This window comes from Trachypithecus francoisi, unplaced genomic scaffold (assembly GCF_009764315.1).
Source record: "Trachypithecus francoisi isolate TF-2019V2 unplaced genomic scaffold, Tfra_2.0 Lachesis_group9, whole genome shotgun sequence".
In the NCBI taxonomy this organism is placed as follows: domain Eukaryota; kingdom Metazoa; phylum Chordata; class Mammalia; order Primates; family Cercopithecidae; genus Trachypithecus; species Trachypithecus francoisi.
The window spans coordinates 3,124,988-3,149,236 of NW_022681474.1; the positions used below are offsets into that span (position 1 = coordinate 3,124,988).

The window sequence follows — 24,249 nt, forward strand, 5'->3', positions numbered from 1 at the left end:
TCTACAATTCAATTATATAATCCTGCAAGCATTAGACATCAAGCCACAATTCAAACAGGTTTGCTTCTAAAAATTAATGCATTCATCAAACCTTAAGGAGAGATTGCTCCAGTTAATCACTTCTCACAGATGCAACATCAAACTGTCAGGCTGCCACGGGCCTCTCAGCATTGACACAAGTGACCTCTTAATAACAGGGCGAGGAAAACGCTCACCACTCAAATGGAAGGGGGTGCAGAAATGGACATTTTTGCCAATACTAATAATAATGACTGCAAAGAGTTATGGCACAGTTTCGAACTTTGCACAGCACCCTTTAAGTCTCATAACAACCCTAAGAGATCAGTGGGGTAGGCATTATTGTTATTATTATCATTATTCTCACTTGATGGGTGAGAAAACCAAAGTTCCAAGAAGTCAGGCTTTTGGCAAAGGTTTCACAGGCATCAAGTGACAAATGAAGAAACTGAATCTCCACTAGCCAGGTCCCAATCTGACTTCCCCGCCAGTGAGAACAGCGTTTATAGAACCAGAAGTTTGAGGAACAAAATGTAATTCTTATAACGCATATTTTTTGTCTTGGGGATCATCCTTCCTTCTGAGTAGCATCTTTAGTCCTTTGCAGTGCCTACCCAGGTGCTGTCACAACCTGGGATTTCTGGCATCTCCTCACTCCTCTAGGTATTTGGGTGACACCAGGCTGGCCCTGATGAAAGCTGCAAAGTCCTCCTTGGCCCAGAACCTCTGTGAGAGGCTCAAAGGGCAAAACCCCCAAGAGCTATCTTCTCCATAAACCTCCAGACTCTTCCCTCTCTCCCTTGAGATCCCTCCAGCTTGGACACCTCCCCTCTTTACCTCTATATCTCTTCCTTACTCATAATCTCCCCTCCATCTCCCTGACTTGTGTGCTTATTGAGGACAAGGACCACATCTCGTGTAGCTTTGTATTCTGAGACAAGTAGTCCATTTCGATGGCCAGGGAATATTTGTGGAATGAACGAATGAGAAAACTAATCAAATAATGCATTACTGGGGAGAGATACAGACAAGTGTAGAGAAACGGAAATGCCTGAAATTTTTTCCATGTTGACCCTTTCCCCCACCCCAAAGTTCGTAGTAATGCATCTAACAACGATCCACAGTGAAATGTGAATCTAGCTTCATTACATGATGGCTTTAACCCAGCTCTGGAAATAACAAAGTAAACCCAAGCACATTTTCATCTTTCGCCATGCTGAAAAAATCCCAAGTCTTTGGTAAGCTCGCGGGTGACCTGGGAAAGACAGGTGGGGATGCATGCACAGGTCTTCATGACACAGCTGTGAATGGCTGGGTTAGACACACACTGGGTGAATGAACAGGTGAAAGGGTGCATAGTGAGCCAGCCTTGTAGTAATGAGGCCCGGTTATTCAGAGGCCCAGGTGAGCTGTGGAAATAAAACAGAGTTGCCATCAACTAAGGTCAAGTTCTTCTGGTAAATGTTCCATCCTCCTGTGATTCAAAATAGATGCTATATTACCATGAATATTAGAGTTAGACCAAGTTCTGTCCAACATGCTGACATTATGAAAAGCAAAGCACAGACACAATCACATAATCTCTTCCTGTAACTGGGGGAGCTTCTCTCTCTGGCTTTGTAACAATGCAGAAATGTCATCAAATGTGGTTTGTTGATTCCTAGATTAATGGTTTATATATGTGTGTGTGTGTGTGTGTGTGCATATATATGTGTGTGTGTATAAATATAAAATATACACACACTATATGGATACACATATACTATACAGCATATGGATATAAAAGTATGCACATAATATAGAAGTTATACACACACATGCTTATATTTGGCCTATATTTAAGAAATCTGCATCATGCACAGCCAGTGAAACTTTATTCATTCGTACCTAGGCCATTTCAGCTCAGGTTAGGCTAAAGAATACTTTTTCACTGTTGATTTTGAGAAGCAACCTGATATGTTGGAAGGAGCAACGATAGAAGCAGATAGACACAGGTTCCAGTTCTGTCCCTGTTCCTAGTGCCCAGGAAGGCTATGTAATCTCTATAGACCTTGGTCTCCTGATTTGGAAAACAGAAATAATAAACCACACACACTTCATGTTGCTCTAACGGTTAAACATGGTTATGGAGGTCAAGCATTGAACATGTGCCTGGATCCATTAGGTGTTAAGAAGGTAATACATCCTCCCCTTTCCTCTTCTCAATATAGTAAAATAATCAGATGAGCAGCATTTCATCAGGACATAAAGTGCTTATGACTGGAGGGAAAAACCATTTTTCAAGGCAGTGTACACCATTTATTGTTTGTATGTAAATATGATTGTAACTTAAAATAAGCTGTATCTAGTGACCAGCAGTGACCTTACAGCATCTCTTCTTGGCAGTGCTATGTTAGCACTGGAAACTGGTTCAAGTTACCATAGTTTGCTTGTTTTTTAAATTCATAAGGACGTCTTTCTTTGACTCTGCTCTATACAATATAGACCATCAACTAATTCTGGGTAATCTCTTCTCCCCACCTGCAGGATTTGCTGTATTACAAGCTCTGGTAGTATCTAGATTAAACCATCTAAGAGCAAATTCCTAGAAGTCAAGCTCAGAGAGCTTTTCTTACACAGCCTTCCATCACTCAGTCCACTGTGGCTTACCAGGGTTATCCTCTTAAAGTTCCCTCCTATCCTATATGAGTCTCCTCAGTGGAGTCTCCATTCCAGCTGTGTGTAGCCATAAGTTTAATCAACGAGTTCCTGGACACCTTCCAGAATCTGTGGAATTGGAGTCCAGCAGCGACTCAAAAATGGTAAGGGGGAGGAGCTAGTTTTATAGCCAAACATGCGTACAGATTACATCAGTGCCCTGCCGGATGAGATGCTTGCCCTGCTACGTGTTCCTGAGGCGTGACCCTCTGAAAGCATGAATCCCCATGGGCATTGTGCCAGGACACAAGAATCCTGCTGCTCAGCACAGCAGTTCACAGCATTCACAGTGTCTGCCATGTCATGTCAACTGTTGATTCTGATTGCTGTTGCTTTTATCATCTGGGCATATCCAACATTGCAGCTATGAACTATGAAATTCATCTTGTTGAAGACCCAGGTCTTAAACATTTGCACCATCTGAATCTGACCCTCAGCTCTGGACAAGTAGAGGCCTGGAGCATGGAACCTGGATTGTGCAGAGTGGGCACAACCTTGGAGCATACATCCCCCTTCCCCATCTGCTGCTTCATCATTTGCCATCTCCACGGAGACCCCATTCTGCACCCTGAGAACTCAACTTGGCCACCTTTGTACTTACCACCTAAGCACTTCCTTGGTGCTATGGTACTACATATGCAAAAAAAAAAAAAAAAAAAATTTTTTTTTTTTGAGACAGTCTCGCTCTGTCATCCAGGCTGGAGTGCAGTGACACTGATCTCAGCTCACTTCAACCTCCACATTCAGGGTTCAAACAATTATCTTCCCTCAGCCTCCCGAGTAGCTGGGATTACAGGCACACACCACCATGCCTGGCTAATTTTTGTATTTTAGTAGAACCAGAGTTTCACTGTGTTGTCCAGTCTGGTCTTGAACTCCTGCCCTCAAGTGATCCGCCCACCTCAGCCTTTCAAAGTGCTGGGATTACAGGCATGAGCCACCGCCCTATGCAAAATGTAAAGGGAACTTTTGGTGACCCAATTTATACAGGGCAACCTCCAGCCTTTTAACACCAAAGTTATTAGGGATTTCATCTTGACCAGCGAGTGGGTCACAACAGGATCCTGGCGATGGTGAAAAACCCACGAACACGACACACTCATCCCCCTGGACTTCCCCTCACTCTGTTTGCTTCTTCTACAGCAGCCCTTGGGCAAGCAAAGACAATGCCAATCACATCAGCCATCATCCCTGAGATCTTTGCCATCATGGACACCAGCCAAGTAATAAGTGACCCAAGCCCCCAGTGTTATTTTGCTTTGGGAGGGTATATCCAGGGTCCTTGGTGTCTAGATGCATCCACACAACCACAAAACCAACCACACAAAGACTGATGGGCAGATTAAGTCAATCACCTAGGAACTCGAGGAATGGGACATTTCTTGCCGCAACTCAATGGATCTAATTCTTCATGACCTAGAACACCCTCCCTTCCCACCAAAGAGGCTTCCATCTTCATCCCATCAGTCAACTCATAGCCCTCCCTTCAACTCCATCAACAAGTCAGCATCTAACTCACCCTCACTCCCACTGCTGCCCCCAGCCTACTACAAGGACTGTAAGAAATACACCAATCATTAAGAGCCCCAGGGAGGGCATCTGAATGAAAGACCACCTGCCACCAACCTCCGAGCCAAGGGATGGAGGTGTCCTGGGCTGCCTGGGCCGCTGGTAGGGTGCAGGTTGCAAAGGGTCCTCATAGCATGTGTCTTGTTTTTGTTTCTTTTCTCTTTTTCTAACGCTATTATTTTTTATCCCCTCTTTTTGGCTCTTTCTTTCCCTTCATATGAATTATAAACGTATGTATGTATTTTTCTCATAATCAGTAATCCTGGCTATACTTGACCAAGACTTTTGTTAAAGAAACAAACTTTTTATCTGGGAAGTGCGGGTCTGGGGACTGGAAGAAAAGCTATTTTCCAGAAGGATGTTTTATTGCTTTTATGACTCAAATATCTCCATCTCACCTCATTGTCTTTTAAAGCTAAATATGTAGCAAATGGAGATGTACTGATATGGAATCTCAGTGGGAAATGATTGCAGACACAAAGCTTATTAGCATGGTTTCCTCTCTTCTAAAAAACCCCTCCCCTTTCCCAAAATAACTGATCAATGGTCCTTTGTGGAGATGGTTGTGGTGCAGCTTCAACTGTTGTGAAAAGCCTGCTTTACATCTTGCTGGAAATGAAAGCATGCACCACAGTCCTGGATGGCAAATCTGGTGGCTTGCTTCTTGTGGTAATGCAACTGAGGCTCAGAAAGCATTAGGCTTTGGAAGGCAAGTTGACTCCAACTCACAGAATTTTAATCTTATAATATTTTTAACTTTTAGTTTTCCAAATAATGTTTACAAAGCGAAGGATGGAGGATATGTGAATCCAACTCTGTACCCAAAGTGGTATAATCATGGTTGTTATTTTTGGCTCATTCTTCTTAACATCTTCTTCACTTGGCTTTTTGAGGATATTATCTAGAGAAGTAAGAACTTCTGACTTCCCAAGGCCCCATTTGTGCCTGAACTCAGCTCAGCATCTCCGTGACCCTAAATTGCCTCGTGTCTTCGTATCCATTTAGCCATAAAACTCTCGTTGTTCAGCTAATCTCAACTAGCTATCCAGAAGAAAGCAGTCCTATTAAACATTCATCATAAAGAATGAATGGTCAATTGACTTGAACCTTCCCAAGAGAATTTTTACTTTAAGAAGGAAGTTGTTAATATAAATCAATGTCTAATGGGTGGAATTTTAGGTATCAATATCAACATTTATTGAAGGCTTATTAAATGTTGGTCACAGTCCTCTGTGCTTTGTGGTAAAGTCACAAAATTAAGAGAAGCAGGCTTGCAACACAGGGAAGGAAACGGTTCCTACCACCTCCTTATTTCACCCTCTCAGTCACGGGCTCCTACCTCATCCAAGAATCCACCTAAGAGTCCACCCTCACCAAGTGTTCCATCAAGTCTAATTCTTCTACATACAACACTTACTTGGAGAAGATCCCACTGGTCCTCTCTGCCTCATTAGCATCCATATCCTAAGCCACCAAGGACACCCAAGCCCAGTCCACTTACCTCCTAAAAACTGAGTTTAAAGACAGTACCAATTTGTATGTTAACTTCTTTTTCCATGCTCTCTCCACCTCTTTCTCTCCTAATTTAAAAATATTTTCTAATCTAAAGTAGGTCTTTTTTTCTTCCTAAATTGTTTCTTTATATAAAATGTTTTCAGATGATAGAAAATGACCGGGTCATTTACAAAGAAGAGCTTTCCATTTCAGTTTTTAAATGTAATTCATCCTAAACCAATGTTTTCTCATGTGTCTCTATAACATGGGCATACAGTTTATCTTTCAGCTAAAAAAGCAGGATGTACACAGTGGTCACTGTTAATATGAACTCTGTTTAGAGGTCAATTGCATTAAACAGACTTCCTCCCCAGCAGATCCAAGATGCCAGCCTGATTTAATCTTGGTCTCTTAGAGAATTAGTGTCCTTTCTGAATGTGGCATGTAGTTTCAGGGCGGACTTAGTTAGCCTTGGAATCTTGTTCACTCTTTACTGGCTTCTGAGATCTAAAAGTCTTCATGCATGGAACAGCCACATAGGCATCAGAAAGGCAAATCAAGAAAGTAAGAAGGATTCATGTGTCCAGGCAACCAGGCTGTTTCCCTGGTAAGGGGCATTTGCCTTGGTACATCAGTGATCTCTGTCTAAGCCTTTTTCCAGAGAATAGTTACTGAAGATTCACTGGCATGAATTTTGTCTTGCAATTCGTTTGTTCCCTTTGATTGGATGCATCAATTGTGTCCTGAAATCTTTGAATCTTCTTTTAACAGGCTAAGGAAACTTCCTTTAGCATTGAATCTGTCAAAAACAAGTCAGGGATCTTTAAATATACCTTTCTCCCCAATCCTGATGATTCAGGGTCAGTATGAACAGTGTTTGCAGTAACCATGTCTGCATTTGTTCACTGTCATAATCCCAGTGCCTAGCATGATGTCTAGCACAAATCGGCACTTAATAGAAAGATGTTAAATAAACAAATGAACCACAATATAACAAAGACTAGTACTACAACATAGATAACAGACCAAAGAAGCTTTCAGAGCCCTAAGGTGAATGAGGGGTCCAAAGCAGAAGGTGTTCATTCCATCATCATGTCCCTTCTTCTGCCAGCTCTTCTAATTCCCCATCTCTTTACTACTTACTTTCCTTGGTCATTTTACCTCCATTCAATTATTTTCCAATGGGCTGACTTTCTAAACTGATAACAAAATATTGATAGTGAAAGATGTTGGGAGGGGAGGGAGACACATGAAGATGAAGGATGAGGACTATAGTTGAGAGTTGTCGTTTTGGAGTGTCACTTATCGGAGCTGTAAATTCCATTACAATTTGCAAGAGTTTATCTCCCAAAATCCTAGGAAGACTGCTGAGAGGAGGAAGTGTGGATAGAGAAGGTGCTGGATTACACCTCACAGGGTCCGTGCAGGGTGGAAGGGCCCAAATGGGGAGGCTTGCAAGGGATGGGCATGTCATAGAACTCAGAGAGATGCAGAGGATGCTGGGGCAATGTGGCAGTGTGGGGACAGAGAGACAGACACCGAGTAGCTCTGCTAAATGTGTGATTTGAGGGAAGAGAAAGTCTACATGCAGCAAGGTGCCATGTAAGCTGTCCCTTCAAGAGCATCCAGGTGAAGATCTACTTGTTCTTTAAGGCCAATGGCAATTGATTTGTGCTGGACGGATTGGCCCCACAGGCAGCTGAATGATACTTCGTTAATATTAATCTTGATATAGCCAAAGACAGACAGCAAAAGTTAGAAAGGCAAATAAAGGGCCAGGAGAATTCTCTATAAAAGCTGTAATTCCCAAATATTTGGTTCCATGGGCCACGCAAATATTAAAAAGCTTTTTGAAACTAACTTTTAAATTTTGCTAAGGGAAGCCCCACTGGGGCAGGGGCAGGGAGAACTAACCTACATTGACAGTATCGTATAACCACCAAAAAAATCAGAAAATGTATATTTTTAAATAAAAATCTTAATAAATTTTAAATAATTTTAAAACTTAATAAATTTAGCTTTGTGGAAATCCCCTTAAATTGTTACAGTATTTTTTGCATGCTGTCATAGATCAATGAAAAATTCTGAATGGCTCCCCAGAGCAGTGTTTGGAAACAGCTATTTTTGAGGCTCCAAGGCACACAGCTCACAGTAAACTCTGATCAAACTTATGAACCCTCTCCCCGACCCCCAAATATGCGCATGTACACAAGCTTCCATAAAGAAATCCAAGGAGTCCATCTCTAAGGCAAGCACCTATGCTGCGGAGGACCCATTGTGTTGACAGAGACTGGTCATTTGAATGAAACATTCCATGGCTACTCAGTCATTTTTTATAGCTACGTATATTGAGGTATGGCAGTTCAATAACGTATAGTCTATCAGCATACGAATTAGTGGCAGACCAAGAAATAAAATTTACGTGACCCAAGTCACAAGTCCAACATTGACTTAGCCAAACTACTTAACACCCTGAGAATATAACACAGAAAGCAATGATATTTCCCTAACACTACAGAAAAGTAAATCACCAAATCTATCCTCTTCCTACTCTGGGAGCAAAAGCTGGGATTGGGGGTAGGGGTGGAGATATTGGAAACAGACAGCCACTGAGGAGAGAAAACAAAAACCAGGCACTTTAACATGAGAGAATAATATACCCACAAATCATTCGAGACATATTTAAGAGAGAGAAAGAGAGGGAGAGGGAGAGGGGAAGAGGGGGATAGAGGGAGAGAGACAGAGAGAGACAGACAGAGAGAGAGAGAGAGAGAGAGACAATATGAACTCACTAAATAAGACAGCTTTCTTCCTTCATCTCACTTAGCCTAAGTGGAAAACAAACAAACAAACAGGAAACTACTTCAGTTAAACCTAATATTATAAGTGTCCTAATATGTGAATATCTTGAGCTTGGCTCTTGCACAGCAGTCTATGATGATATATGTGTGGGAACTTTGAACTCACACACATGTAAGTGATGTCAAATGTAAAGTTTCTTTCTGTAGAATTTAATTAATTTCACTGAGGAAAGGAGAAGTTTCCTCCCAATCCCCATAACCTTTTTCAGATACCAAAGCTAAGAACTCCAAGTACAGCTACTCAATATAGTCCAAAGTTAGGTTTAAATACAAATGTAATGAACAAAATACAGCAATATAAAGATTTACTAGTTTAAAAGTAATCAAAGCTTTATTGAACTAGAATCTTTCTACATTACACTTAGATTATAAAACATGAAATTCACAGGAGAGCAAATACATATTGGGAATCTGATATGTATTAGCAGTTCTTAGGCATAACCATTTCACTCTCCTGAACACTCTGTTCAGATACGTGATCCAGTCACAACCCAGAGACGCTGAAAGAGATGATGCCTGTTTCCAACTACTGATTCCAGCTGAGCCTCTGCCCCCAACCCCTGCGCCCCCAGCCTGGCCCTGAACCTGGAAAAGATTGACTTCCTAGCATAACCCATAATTCCTGCTAAGGTGTTAGTGACTGAAGATGTTACTGCTCTCAGGCATTTTTATACTTTGAAAGATGATCCAAGGAAGCACATTGATTAGTTAATAAAATACACTTCTAATGGTGGAATTTCAGATAGAATGACATTTTGATGGAGAAGCTATTTGCGGTGGAAGAAGACTTATCCAGTGCTAGTTGTCTTACTATGCTAGTTATTTTTGATGCCTAGAAATAGCCCTGGTACTTCTCCTACTACTACTGCTACTGAAATGACTCTGTTTGTGTATATACATTTGGTTGTGTGTTCATGACAGTGTTTTTGTTTGTTTGTTTGTTTTTTGAGACAGAGTCTCGCTCTGTCACCCAGGCTGGAGAGCAGTGGCACGATCTCTGCTCACTGCAACCTCCAACTCCTGGGTTCAAGCAATTCTTCTGCCTCAGCCTCCCGAGTTGCTGGGACTACAGGTGTGCACCACCATGCTCAGCTGATTTTTGTAGTTTTAGTAGAGACGGAGATTCACCATATTGGCCAGGCTGGTCTCGAACTCCTGACCTCGTGATCCACCCACCTCGGCCTCCCAAAGTGCTGGGATTATAGGCGTGAGTCACTGTGCCTGGCCTCATGACAGTGTTATTAATAAGGCAGTGGGCAAGGGACCTGATGTATATTGGTATTATTTCCTAGTTCTGCTGTCATAAATAAAGCTGACTGATTGTTCTATGTTTAGCTTTCTTTTTCCTTAAGTGTCGTTGCTAGTAAATCTTTCCTATTGCCCTCTATACTGATTATTATTGTCTAAATACTTGTTATTAATATCAATGAGAGACGTACTAATTTTTTTTTGAGGGGGAGTCTCTCTCTGTCACCTAGGCTGGAGTGCAATGGCATGGTCTAGGCTTACTGCTACCCCTGCCTCCTGGGTTCAAGCGATTTTCCTGCCTCAGCTTCCCGAGTAGCTTGGATTACAGGCACCGGCCACCACGCCCAGCTAATTTTTATATTTTTACTAGAGACGGGATTTCACCATGTTAGCCAGGCTGGCCTCAAATTCCTGACCTCGTGATCCACCCATCTTGGCCTCCCAAAGTGTTGGGATTACAGGTGTGAGCCACTGCACCCAGCTGAGACATACTAAAAGTTTCCATTTGACTTATTGCATTACAAGTTTGTGTATGAGCTCTCATGAAAGAGTTTATTTCCTGAAGGATAGAAGGTTTTTTTTTTTTTTTTTTTTTTTTTTTTTTTTTTTTTTGAGACGGAGTCTCGCTCTGCCGCCCAGGCTGGAGTGCAGTGGCCGGGTCTCAGCTCACTGCAAGCTCCGCCTCCTGGGTTTACGCCATTCTCCTGCCTCAGCCTCCCAAGCAGCTGGGACTACAGGCGCCCGCCATGTCGCCCGGCTAGTTTTTTGTAAGGATAGAAGGTTAAATGTACATCTACTGATAACACCTCATGATAGTTGACATTTTTCCACATTATGATTGAGTTTTGTCTATTCCATCAGTCAGAAAGGAAATGAGTACATTTAAATCTCTCATAACAATAATGATCATGGTCGGTCCTCTCAATTTCTCTTTCTCTTTTTTGATACGTTTTGCTTTGCATATTTTTATGCTAGGTTATTTGCTACATAAAGTTTCATGACTTTTATTGCCATTGTCAATTCTGCATCCCTTTTCAATCTGCTTTGACCTTCTTAGTCCTTTGGGAGCCTTTCCGCCATGAATTCAGAGCGCAGCACTCAGGCATATAGGCTCCAGGTCTGAATTCTTTGGATGCTATATGTTCCCTTTTCTTGTTCTTCTGTGTGTACTTTATACAGTTATCTTCCCACTTCCAGCACACACACACATACACACACACACACACATACAACTTCACACTCTATCTTCCCTACTCATTCTGTCTATCCAGACTCAAAGCATTTTCTTGTTTCTTCAACAAATATGAAATGTCTACCTAAGCTAGTCAGCCAGGTTCCTGATCTTAAGGCACTGAACTGAGGAAACAGATCCATACCCAACCCTTCCCTGTGTGGATAGGCAGGGACCTCCCCTACAAAGAGGAAGTTGTCAGAGGAGGTATGTGACTTTGGCTTGGCAGCAGGCTACAGTAAATAGCTTCTGGCCAACTCCTGGTGCAGCTCTATTATACTAAGGTGGATCTTCTCCTCCTCAGGTGCGCAGGTTTCTGCAACTCTAAATCAATGAAGTGTTTCTGAATATTTGTTCCCTCGTATGTGCTGCTATACATTTCGTGTCCAAAGGATATACTGCAGGCACTGAGCTACCACCATTCTCTATCATCATCCCACTCCCCCCACCGACACACACACACACACACGCACACACACACGCACACAAATACATACCCCCAGTTCATACTACCTCATGTTGTTTTCTAGAAGTTGTAGTATGCTGATGGCAGTGGAATGATGTCAGCAAGGATAACAGGGGACTAGGACCCTGGGCATCTCCAAACTGGTACATGCAGAGAAGAATGCTGTGACTCCCTTTCCTGGTTTATTCCTGGTGTATCCAGACCCTGAATCACTGAGCCAGGGACACTCAGAAGAGGAACAAAGCGTGTTCCTGTCTTCTCTCATGAGAGCGGGGCTTCTTTGTTTTATAAAATTAAGCATGATTGGGCCACTGTTTATTTAATTTTAGTTTCATCAGCCCTTCTGATAGGGGACATTTCTCTAAACTCTGTTTCTTGATATTTTAGTTTTGGGGGCTTGAGTGAGATTTTACCCAAGTTTTCAGGGATTGAGTGAGTGATTTCTGGGTCCTAGGTGTTTCAGTGGGGAATTGGAGGAGGCTTCATTGTGACCACCACCTGGATGCTACCTCAAAGGAGAACTAGAAAGACAAAGTTCCACTGAATTAGGGCCGGGTACGGTGGCTCACACCTGTAAGCCCAGCACTTTGGGAGGCCAAGGCGGGCAGATCACCTGAGTTCAGGAGTTTGAAACCAGCCTGGTGAACATGGTGAAACCCTGTCGCTACTAAAAATACAAAAAATTATCCAGGTATGGTGGTGAATGCCTGTAGTCCCAGCTACTTGGGAGGCTGAGGCATGAGAATTCCTTCAACCCAGGAGGCAGAGGTTGCAGTGAGCTGAGATCATGTACCGTCCTCCAGCCTGGGTGACAGAGAGAGATCCTCTCTCAAAAAAAAAAAAAAAAAATCCCAGTGAATAGGCGAGGCTATTCTCTATCTGTTTCCTCCTGTTGCCGATACAATGATCGTCAATGTGGGTGTGAAGAAGGGCCCCAAGAGCCCACAATATGGATTTAGCACTCCCTGCCACTCAAATTCGACAGTATACATGGAAATGCTTAAAAACAGTATGGTAGTCAATAAATGTGTGGCAGCAACACTCTAATATACTATTACCACTGCAGTTTTGCATTCTAATATTGCCTCTGCTGCCATTTCAATGAATGATCCATTGCTTCACTGTTAAAAATAAGCAGAGAAGGCTGGGCACAGTGGCTCATGCCTTTACTCCCAGCACTTTGGGAGGTCAAGGCGGGTGGATTACCTGAGGTCAAGAGATTGAGACCATCCTGGCCAACATGGTGAAACCGTGTCTGTACTAAAAATACAAAAATTAGCTGGGCATGATGGTGAGCACCTGTAGTCCCAGGTACTCAGGAGGCTGAGGCAGGAGAATCGCTTGAACCCGGGAGGCGGAGGTTGCAGTGAGTCGAGATCGCATCACTGTACTCCAGCCTGGGCAACAGAACAAGACTCTGTCTCAAAATAAATAAATAAAAGATAAGCAAAATACACTAATTGCTGAAGTTCACCAGGAGGACCACAGTAATGAGAATCACCAAAGAGCCTGGAAAAGTTCACGCAGAAGAAATCAGAATTTCCCAAGAATAAGCATTTATGCTTTCCCGAGGCCTTCCCCTCAGGTGGCCACGGCAACGTGGAGTGGAAGAATTTGATGGTAGTTTTCACAGGGCACTGTTTTACAAGGAGAAATATTTCTGAGACTACTGGAAATGGCCTTAACGACATGTAATTTAAAAGCACTACAGAAGGAAAAGTGGAACTGGGAACACATGCATTCTTTCAGCAAGGCTGTAGTTACGGAAAACATCAATATAAAAATAGCCTATTTTCGGGACCTCAATGTCTCAGTTCTTTGAACGCTTCTGAGTCATATTTTGCAAGGGCAACACACTTGGCCACTGTTGGGCTGTAACTCTCACCCAGCTGGGGAGGAATGAAGTAGAATTCCGTTGGTGAGCACTTCCCAGCAAAATTGCTAGTGAGCTTCTGATTGCAAAATCTTTACCCTTGGTATTGACTTAAGGAGCGGGAAGAACGTGACTTGATTTTTCAAATCCCTGGTTGATATGATGCTGCTCTTAAGCTTTTGAACCCATTCAGTGGGGCTCAGAAGTCTCAGGGAAGCTGTAAAATTTCTATTTTCAGATTCTTAATTTTTAGTGCACTGAAAAATCCCGGGGCGGTTTTTTAGTGACACATATATAACAAGTAGAGTTAATTCTCATGTTTTGACTGTGGTATCTTTCTGACTGAGGCAGATAGAAACCTTAAGGAGTTTAGAATGCATACCAGATGGGAGTTAGCTAAATCCACATACAAGATTGTGTGGTTTAAAACAGTGATCCTCTGTCTATCCTTCCTTGATTGGATAATGGCCAGATAGTTATTAAGAGATAACTGTGTGCCCAACATCCAGTTAAACCCTAGTGGGTTTCAACAGAATTACAGGGAGTGTGTCTAAGGTTGTACAATTCGAGTATATGACGTAATTTTTTTTTTTTTTTAATGAGAAAAGGTAAAACAATGGTAAGACCTCTGGTTTTTATCACACTTTCCACCTCTTTAATTTGGGCTATGTTCCTTGAACTCTCTGAACCTCAATTATCTATAAAATTTTCAGAGATAATAAAATTCATCTTAGTGTTGTCAAGAGAACAATAACATAATAAATGTAAATGGCACAGCAATGTCTGGCTCATTTCGATGAGCCAAATCAGGGCTGAAGCTAGAGGAAGAATCTGAATCTTGCGTCTTTTGAAGAGTCAGAGACTGACTCTCATCAACATCTGGGAGTCATTCAAGTTGGAACCAAACACACACTAACCGTAACTTCTGGGAGTCTGAGCTGGCACCAACATGCTGTTAATCTTAAAAAGAAAAAAAAAGCAGATTTATTCCTTGAAATGGAAATAGTCATGTCTGCAAAATACATTCTCTGCTTCTTAAGTGTAAAGCTCTTAAAATCATGTCTGGACCATCTTAAGTGTTTCATAAGTCATAACTAAGTTGTGTAATTGGAGTTATCATGAGAAGCACTGTCAATGATACAGGGAACATTCAACGTCTATAGGAGCAGCACATTTTGTCTCTATAGGCAAAACCACTAGGATTTAAAACACGAGAGCTGGAGGAATAAAATGACAACTGGTGTGGATTAATGGACACTGTAGTTTGCTCACCCACCATCCATGTATCTTCCCCTTTTGCTGGAGTGCCATGGCACTATCTCACTGCAACCTCCCAAAGTGCTGGAATTACACGCGTGAGCCACTGTGCCTGGCCAGGACTGGGTCTTTGATGAATCAGTGGCACCTGAATCAATCACGCCTGAAGTCTGCTCTGACTCACGACTTCAGTTATGTGAGACAAGAATTCTCTCACTGTTGAAAGTTGGGAATTCTGTAACTTACAGCGGAAAGCATCCGAACAAAAACAAATGACACCTACTTAGATGGATGCACCGTCTTACAAGAGATGGTCTTGCCAATGAGACCAGAAATACTTGAAGCTCAATGGTTACAATGCCTTATTTTTGTTGCCTTCTTAGAGTCAGTTTCCCCATCAGTATAAAAATGCTTGAAGTTCAATGGCTAAGACTTTCTTTCCCTTCAGCATTGGCCGCACAAGCCCCGACCATGTTTATCTCTGGGAGTTTCCTTTCTACACATCCATGGCTGATCAATTCCACCCCACTCCCAGCTTGGCAAATGTCCTTCCATGCAGCTCTGTAATCACATAAACATAATTTTACATAAATGTAATCCCACTTGTATGTGCCCTTTTGTAATCTTCTTTTCCCCCCTGAACAATAGATCTCAAATAAACATTTTTGTCTGTAAATATTAATCCATATCACATCTTATTGGCCATGTAAAAGTGAAATACTTAACCACGTATTTAACCAATTTCTTTTTGAAGGGCATTTACGTGGCTTTCTAGTTTTTCAGTACTATAAATAGCATGTTATATATACCTCTGTTGACTTGTCTGAAATATTTCCTTGAGTCAAAGCTCTAGAAATTACATTTTGTGTTCAAAGGGTATGTGCATTTTGAGTTTTGATTTATTTTGTCAGAATTCCTTTAGCTGCAAGGAACAAGAGATCCAGTTAAGGAAATTTTGTAAGTAAGGAATTGACTGTTACATAACGAGATTTTGGAAGTTGGGGCATTGTAGTCCTGAGTCAGCAACTCAATAATGTCACCAAACATAAGGTCTTTTCTCCTGTGGCTCATGTGGTATCTTCAACATACTGACTTGGGCTTCATGATCATTCAGTGGTATGACAGTTCCAGGTACCACGTGGCAACACCCATGGGAAGAAGAGGGGTATTTCCTCCTATGCATCTCTTTGGATCATAAGGACAAAGTTTGCCATAAGTTCGCTGCCAGTTCCCCTTGTTTCATTTAGCCAGAATGGGCTGGACCCTGAACAGAAATCAGAAATCAGTCATCTATTAGATAGAAAAGTCTCAGGATACGGAGGAAATTGACAGACCAGTCTCTGGAGAGATTGGACCCACTTATGTTTACATCTTGAGCACCTGGTTTTCTACCCTTTGTCAATCAGTTAAAATGATAGCTTATTTTTATAATTTCCATTCTTTAAATGTGCCTTTTTGTGAGATGGAGTCTCACTCTGTCACTCAGACCGGAGTGCATTGGCGTGATCTTGGCTCACTGCAACCTCCACCTCTGGGTGCAAGCGATTCTCCTCCTTCTGCTTCCCAAGTAGCTGGGATTGCAGGTGCATACCACCACACCTGGATAATTTTTGTATTTTTAGTAGAGACGGGGTTTCGCCATGTTGGTCAGGCTGGTCTCGAACTCCTGACCTCAGGTGATCCACCTGCTTTGGCCTCCCAAATTGTGGAATTAAAGGCATAAGCCATCGTGCCTGGCCTAAATGTGCTTTTAAAAATGCATATTTATAACCAGAATGTGCTTTTAAATATTGCTCATTTATAGCCAAAATGTTGGCAATTTTGGCTCTTGTTTTGTAAAACGACTCGATTATACCCTCTGCCCTTTGCTCATTTGTTTTTCCTTATTGGTTTGTAAGTGCTCTGAGTCTATTAGGAAAAGGTAATCTTATATATAAGAATCAAAGCTGTTGCTAATTTTTCCACTAGTGAGTCAGGCTATTAACATTACTCATGGTAGGTTTTGCTATACAGAATTTTAAATTTTTTATATTATTTTTGGCTTTGTTGTCATGCTTAGAAGTCCATGGGGACCCAAAGATCAAAAAAATCCACCTATATTTCCCCTCCATATAAGTGGCTAGCCATTTGTCCCAGAAAACATGAATCAAATAATCCATCTTCTTCCCATTAATTGGAGTGTCGCCTTGATCACCCACCAAATTCACATCTATGGCAATGATTTGTGTACTTTATCTTTTGAAAGTGAGGCATTCGACACATTATTGATTTTTTCAATGTTGAAAGCACTTTGCTTGAGGTTCAAAGTAGAAGCAGAAATAAAATAGGCCCAGTGCTTGTCTTTGAACATGAAAATGCCTTCTACTGAAGAGGGCAGGCTTCGAAGCAAGAGTGCCTGGCTGGCTTCCCAAGTAGTCCATTTGTAAAAGAGATCACCTTAGATGACCTTAAGCACAGTATTCCACTCTCTGTGCTTCCACTTTTCTCTTATGCAAAATAGGATTGTAATAATAGTACCTATTTCATAGAGTTGATATCCCCTACAAGGATGTGTTCAGTGTTCCCGCCAGCCAACCTCCCTGTGGTTGTGTAAGAAGCAAAGAAACAACCTTGAGAATCCAATCTGTGCCTCCCTAGACTAGGTTCCCAATCAACAGTGAATTTCTTTATCCTTCTTATGAAATGTAGTCATTTTCTCGGCTGGGCGCGGTGGCTCACGCCTGTAATCCCAGCACTTTGGGAGGCCGAGGCGGGTGGATCACGAGGTCAGGAGATCGAGACCATCCTGGCTAACACGGTGAAACTCCGTCTCTACTAAAAATACAAAAATTAGCTGAGCATGGTGGCGGGCGCCTGTAGTCCCAGGTACTCAGGAGGCTGAGGCAGGAGAATGGCATGAACCCAGGAGGCGGAGGTTGCAGTGAGCGGAGATCGCGCCACTTCACTCCAGCCTGGGCGACAGAACGAGACTCCGTCTCAAAAAAAAACAAACAAAAAAGAAATGTAGTCATTTTTTTCTAGTTTTTACCACACTATCGAAAATGGAAATTCTTGGATATGATACTTAAATAAGTGAATTGACATACAATGTTTAGCGTCAGGCTCAAACGGAGGATGCAATAAATGCCAGCTACTGCTTAAACTTAGAGTAGTTAAAGTACAGACTGTGGAACTAGACTGTATGGGTTGGAATCCTTCTCTCAACACTTGCTGTTTTGAGTAATTTTGAGTTAGCACTACTATGCCTCAGTTTCCTTTTCTATAAAATGGTGTAATAATAGCATCTAGTTCATAGGATTGTCGTAATTATTAAATATATTCATGCCTAGAAGGGTGCCTGGCACATAGAAAATACAAAATTTGTGATAGTTATTTTGACTACTCAAAGGATATCATTGCTTGATTTCAAACAAATGTCAGATCCTGCCTGTTGATTCGAGGAGGACGGAGAACAATTTTGAGATGCTCATGAGAAGATTCTGTTATTGAATCAAACAACTGAACAGGCAGAGGAATGGTGTCTTAGTCTGCTGGGGCTGCTATAACAAAATGAAGCAGACTGGGTGGCCTCAATAATAGAAATGTATTTCTCACAGTTCTGGATGCTGGGGAGTTCAAGGTCAATGTTCCCACTTACCCAGTTCCCAGTGAGAGCTCTCTTCCTGGCTTAAGGTGGCCACCTTCTCGCTGTCTGCTGACATAGCCTTTCCTCGGTTCACACAGGGAGAGAAAGAGAAAGAGAGAGGGCTCTCTGACATCTCTTCGTGTAAGGACACTAATCCTATCCAATCAGGGCCCTACCCATATGATATGATTTATTTTTAATTACATCCTTAGAGGCACCCTCTCCAGATACTGCCACGCTGGTGGTTGGGGCTTCAATATAGGAATTGTGTTGAAGGAGCAGATAGTCTCTAAGACATCCTACCTCTAGCGTGTACATTATTCTTTGTTTAGGAGGTAACAGCACTGGAATTCCAGAGGAAGGAGGAGCTAACAGTAACCATGTGATTTTATTTACACACAAATATTAGACTTCACAATGACATTCACAAAGCTGAATTCAGTTTGGACCAGGTTGGCACTCCCTTTTAATTCTGGTATGATTTGGAGTAAGCTCTTTGTCTTCTAGCTGTTTTTTAATCAAAATGGCTGGATAAAGAAGGTACGCTTTGCGTTTTGTTTTCTCCTCAGTTATATCCAAATGCATTGTCATTGTCTTGACAATGAAAATAATTTTCAGTTTGACTAGGGCGTTTTTTTCCCTTGATCCCCCCACCACCCTCTAAACAAGGGTAGATACTATGCGTGATCATGATGACCTAGAAGTCCACATGTGGCCTCTGAGTGCTGGATGTTGCATTTGGAGCTATGATTTAGCAGGTGGATATGTGTAATCATGCCCAGCCAATCAGCTCTTTGGAGACCCTGTGGTCACTGGGACCCTGTGGCATATGGTCCTCCACCAAAGGGCCTCATGTAACCTCAAGGACCACCCTACAGGGATGTGTTCAGTGTTCCCACCAGCCAACCCCCCTCTGGTCATGTAAGAAGCAGAGAAAGGACCTTGAGAATCCAATCTGTGCCTCCCTAGATTAGGTTCCCAGTCAACAGTGAATTTCTATCTTTATCCTTCTTATGAAATGTAGTCATTTTTTTCTAGTTTTTACCACAATGTGGAAAATGGAGTCTTGGATATGAATGGTAACATAGATGTTATAAAAAATACATCATTTACATTTCTTCTCTCCCAGACTCTCCCATTGCATGCCAGCGGTTTGTTGATCTAGACTAGACAATGTACCTAAAAGGTAATTGGGAAAAAGATTCTAGGGTGAGAAATGAATATTTTGAAGGTAAAAGTATGCATCTCAAACACATAGCATGTGATAATTTATCTTTGAAAAAAGCAATAGGTGTGTAAGCTCAAACTTCAGATTGACCCTAAATGAATTTTATGGGAGGATGAATTCAGTATAAAGATAGCCAAAATCCCCTCTGCTTTCTTGTCCCTATGGGTCTGGGAAGCTAGCATTTGGGGACTATCACCTCCTTTAACCAAGCCTGGACTTTCCTAATCATTTCTCTCCAGCTCTACCCACTGGAGGAACCAGAAAATACACACATCTATGCCAGCGTCACTGGAAGGCCTAGGTGGGAATTAATGAATGGTTTTACTTGCATGTAACTATGTATTACTTCCTGACCAGAGCTTCTTTTTATTACGGAGTGAGTTTTGTTACTTCAAACAAAATCATGTCCACTAATGCAGACATGAAAACTGAATTTGGCTCTAAGAGAAACCAACACATCCAATGATCGTTAAGATTATAGGCCAGGTGCAGTGGCTCACGCCTGTAATCCCAGCACTTTGTGAGGCCGAGACAGGTGACTCACCTGAGGTCGGGAGTTTGAGACCAGCCTAACCAATATGGTAGAACCCCGTCTCTACTAAAAATACAAAATTAGCTGGGCATGGTGGCCCATGCCTGTAATCCCAGCTACTCGGGGGGCTGAGGCAGGAGAATCGCTTGAACCCAGGAGGCAGACTTTGTGGCGAGCCGAGATTGTGCCATTGCACTCCAGCCTAGACAACAAGAGTGAATCTCCATCTCAAAAAAAAAAAAAAAAAGATTATAAATTCACACAGTAGATGGGAAGGGAGGTCTTTGGTTTCAAAACTGGCTACAGCATGCATTGACTTTTGTCTTGCTTGATTCATGTTGCCTTTTCCTTGAAATTTCTTGAATTGAAGAAGTAACACAAAATAGCCGTGGAGCCTGGCATTATTTTTTTGTGTTTGTCAACATGACCTAGTCTCATAACCCCAGCTCTAGGGTGAAGACAATGTGTGAAGGTACTATATTCAGCTTGTGCTGAACAGGGGGGACATCTCTCTTTTATTGCTTTTGTTGAGTGAACGATGTCCCTGTATTTATTGGAATTTGAGTAGTCAGGTGACTGTGTGTTCTCTGTGTTGCCACAACCAAGAGGCAAATAATTAAGAGTCTAGGAACTATATTGACAATATTACATTACATAACATCCGGTTACCCATAAGCAAAATGCCTTCAATTGCAAAACCCTTTGAGCCCCATTCCCTAAGCCTGAGTGAAGAAGACTACCATTTTTCTCATGCATTGCTCAGTTGTGAGAAGCCAGAAGAGATACAGAACATTGCCACTGACTCAGGCTTCAAGGTATTGTGACAAAAACATAGCCTGCCAGACCTAGCAAGGCTAAAGAGAGCCACAAAAGACTCACTTGTTAACTGGGGAGATGCCAGGAACAAGAATTTTTCCAAATATCTCACAACAATACCTTTTATTTATTTATTTTTTGAGTTGATGAAGGACAGAGAACAAGAACTATAACACAAGCTCGTTTCTCTCCCTAGAAGAAACAAAGACGCAGCAAAGAACTTGGATGTGAAACGCCTGACTATTTGCACATGAATGAGCTGCAGCAGATGGTGAGGTTTCCATAGGGGGAAAAATGACTGTGCAGCAGTTTAGAAAGCGAGTAGCAAGCAAGCAACGCCACGGACGCCACGGAGGCCCAAGGAAGTAGTTAGCTGGGACAGAGGATGCGACCGGAGAAATACTGGGGCCAAAACTTAAATTTTCTTTTTTCAATTACAGAGGGTTGAGGGGGGAAGTGAGGATGTTTTTTGGGTACCAAAAATATAGTTAGAAAGAATGAATTAGACCTACTTATTCAGAGGTCCAAGGAAGTCATTCTCTGGGACAGAGGCTACAACTGAAGAATACTGCAGGGGCGGGCGCGGTGGCTCACGCCTGGAATCCCAGCACTTTGGGAGGCCGAGGCGGGCAGATCATGAGGTCCAGAGATCGAGACCATCATGGCTAACACAGTGAAACCCTGTCTCTACTAAACAAAATACAAAAAATTAGCCAGGTGTGGTGGCGGGCGCCTGTGGTCCCAGCTACTTGGGAGGCTGAGGAAGCAGAATGGTGTGAACCCAGGAGGCGGAGCTTGCAGTGAGCCAAGATCTCACCACTGCACTCCAGCCTGGGTGATAGAACGAGACTCTGTCTCAAAAAAAAAAAAAATTACTGGGGGGAAAAACTTTAAATATTTTTTTCAATCACAGAGGGGTTGAGGGGAGGTGGAGATGTTTAAGCAGCACAAAAACATAGTTATAAAGAGTGAATAAGGTCAGATCCAGTGGCTGACACCTGTAAGCCCAGCACTTTGGGAGGCCGAGGCGGGTATATCACTTGAAGTCAGGAGTTCAAGACAAGCCTGGCCAACATGGATAAATCCTATCTCTATTAAAAATACAAAAACTAGCCAGGCATGGTGGCACGTGCCTGTAATCCCAGCTACTCGGAAGGCTGAGGCAGAAGAATCACTTGAACCTGGGAGGCGGAGTTTGCAGTAAGTTGAGACTGTATCATTGCACTCCAGCCTGGGCGACGGAATGAGACTACATCTCTAAAAAAAAAAGAATAAGACCCACTATTGTTTGATAGCACAACGGGATGACTATAGTCAATGATAATTTCATTGTACATGTTAAAATAATGAAAATACTATAATTGCATTGTTTATAACACTAAGGACAAATGCTTGAGGGGGTGGACACCCCATTCTTCATGATGTGATCGTTACACATTGCATGCCTGTGTCAAAACATCTCATATACCCCATAAATATATACACCTACTATGAACCCACAAATATAAAAAGTTGAAACAGTTTTCAATTATATAAAGGAAATAAAGTTGGTGTTTTAAAACTGAAAAGAGCAAATATCTGTAACCTAAGGGCAGGCATAATGTACAGTTTTTAACCTTTCAGTTGTTCAGAATCCTTGTGAGAAAAATGAATCTAGTTATCATATAGTTTGTGCTATGTGCAATTCACTGTCTTAGGTCTTGAGTGTGTGTGTGTGTGTGTGTGTGTTTGTGCGTAGCTGGATCACCGTAGGGATAGAGTGCAGGGAAGTCAGAAGAGAGGGAACAAAAGCTTACCTTCTATTACTGCACATCTTACTGCCTTGATGGAAAACATCACAAAGACGTGAGGATGAAGACTGTGTCTGGAAAGACCAGATCCACCAATGCATATCTGTACAGATTAGCCTGAAAACCTTGGTTCCTTGAATCTCCTTTGGAAGAAGATGGAGCATTGATCTGTCCACTAATATATTAACAAAGTGACCATGGTTGAGTACTGGGGACAGAGGTTCAGAGAATATAGACGTGGGATCTTCTCTGAAGTACATCAGTGCTCTTACCTCCCATCTTCCTGGGGAAAGGCAAAAATTGAAGATCCAACAAAGTGGCTTTGAGATACAGGTGGGGAGAAAACTCCTTCTCTTGCGTCCATTCTCACACTGCTATAAGGGCATACCTGAGACTGGGTAATTTATAAAGGAGAGAGGTTTAATGGACTCACAGTTCCACGTGGCTGGAAAGGCCTCACAATCATGGAGGAAGGCAAAGGAGGAGCAAAGTCACATCTTACATGGCGGCAGGCAAGAGCAAAGGAAACTGCCCTTTATAAAGCCATCAGATCTCATGAGACTTATTCACTACCACAAGAACAGCAGGGGAAAACCCTGCGCCCATGATTCAGTTACCTCCCACCAGGTACCTCCCACAACATGTGGGGATTATGGGAGCTACAATTCAAGATGAGATTTGGGTGGGGACACAGTGAAACCATATAACTCGGCATCGGAGGGGACAGTTTCTCCTGACACTGAGGCACAGGGAGCTCTGAGCCTCAAGAGTGCTGGGTGTGGGTGGCCTGCCCCTGTTCACTGGACACTGCCCAGGTACCAAATAGGATGCTGGGTGTGTAGAAGACTCTAGCTTGGATCCACACTTGTAGAGGAATTTTGATTTTTCTTTGCAGTATCATTGAACCTGCAGTTTAGCCATATGAAAAGTTTTCCACTGGCCTCAGCTGTGTTTTGGGAAATTAGGACAAGGCTGTGGACTCTTAGGACAGAGTCATGCGGGGGAGAAAATGTAAAGTCCGTTTTCCTGAATCCACACTGGGAAAGTCACAGTGTTAGGGCAGGGGAGGTGACCTCTCCAGGGTCAGCAGCCACAGAAGAGGTGGCAAGGCCACGTCAATGAGATATAAAGGCCAGAGACAAAGAACCAGGATGGTTTGCTCCAGAGCATGCTGAAGATAGGGCCTCCAGAAGCGCTGAGAAACCACAGGGGTCTTTTTTGTTAAGAGACAGAGTCTTACTCTGTCATGGAGGCTGGAGTGCGGTGATGCGATCAGAGCTCACTGCAGCCTTGAATTCCTTAGCTCAAGAAATTCTCCCACCTCAGCCTCCCAAGTAGCTAAAACTACAGGTACCTAGCTAATTAAAAAAAAAAAGTTTCTAGCCACAGGGTCTCACTCTGTTGCCGAGGCTGAAGTGCAGTGGCGTACTCATAACTCACTGCAGCCTGGAGCTCCTGGGCTCAAGCGATCCTCCTGCATAGCTGGGTCTCCTGTACCACCACACTCCACTCGTTTTTTCACTTTTTTGTAGACATGGGCTCTT

The 24,249-nt window shown here is 42.5% G+C and overlaps 1 protein-coding gene across 4 annotated transcripts in view; it reads left to right on the forward strand.

Moving 5' to 3' along the window:
* The window catches only part of FRMD4A (FERM domain containing 4A), a 544,823-nt gene that overhangs the window by 105,694 nt on the left and 414,880 nt on the right, over positions 1 to 24,249 (forward strand). The window lies entirely within an intron of this gene.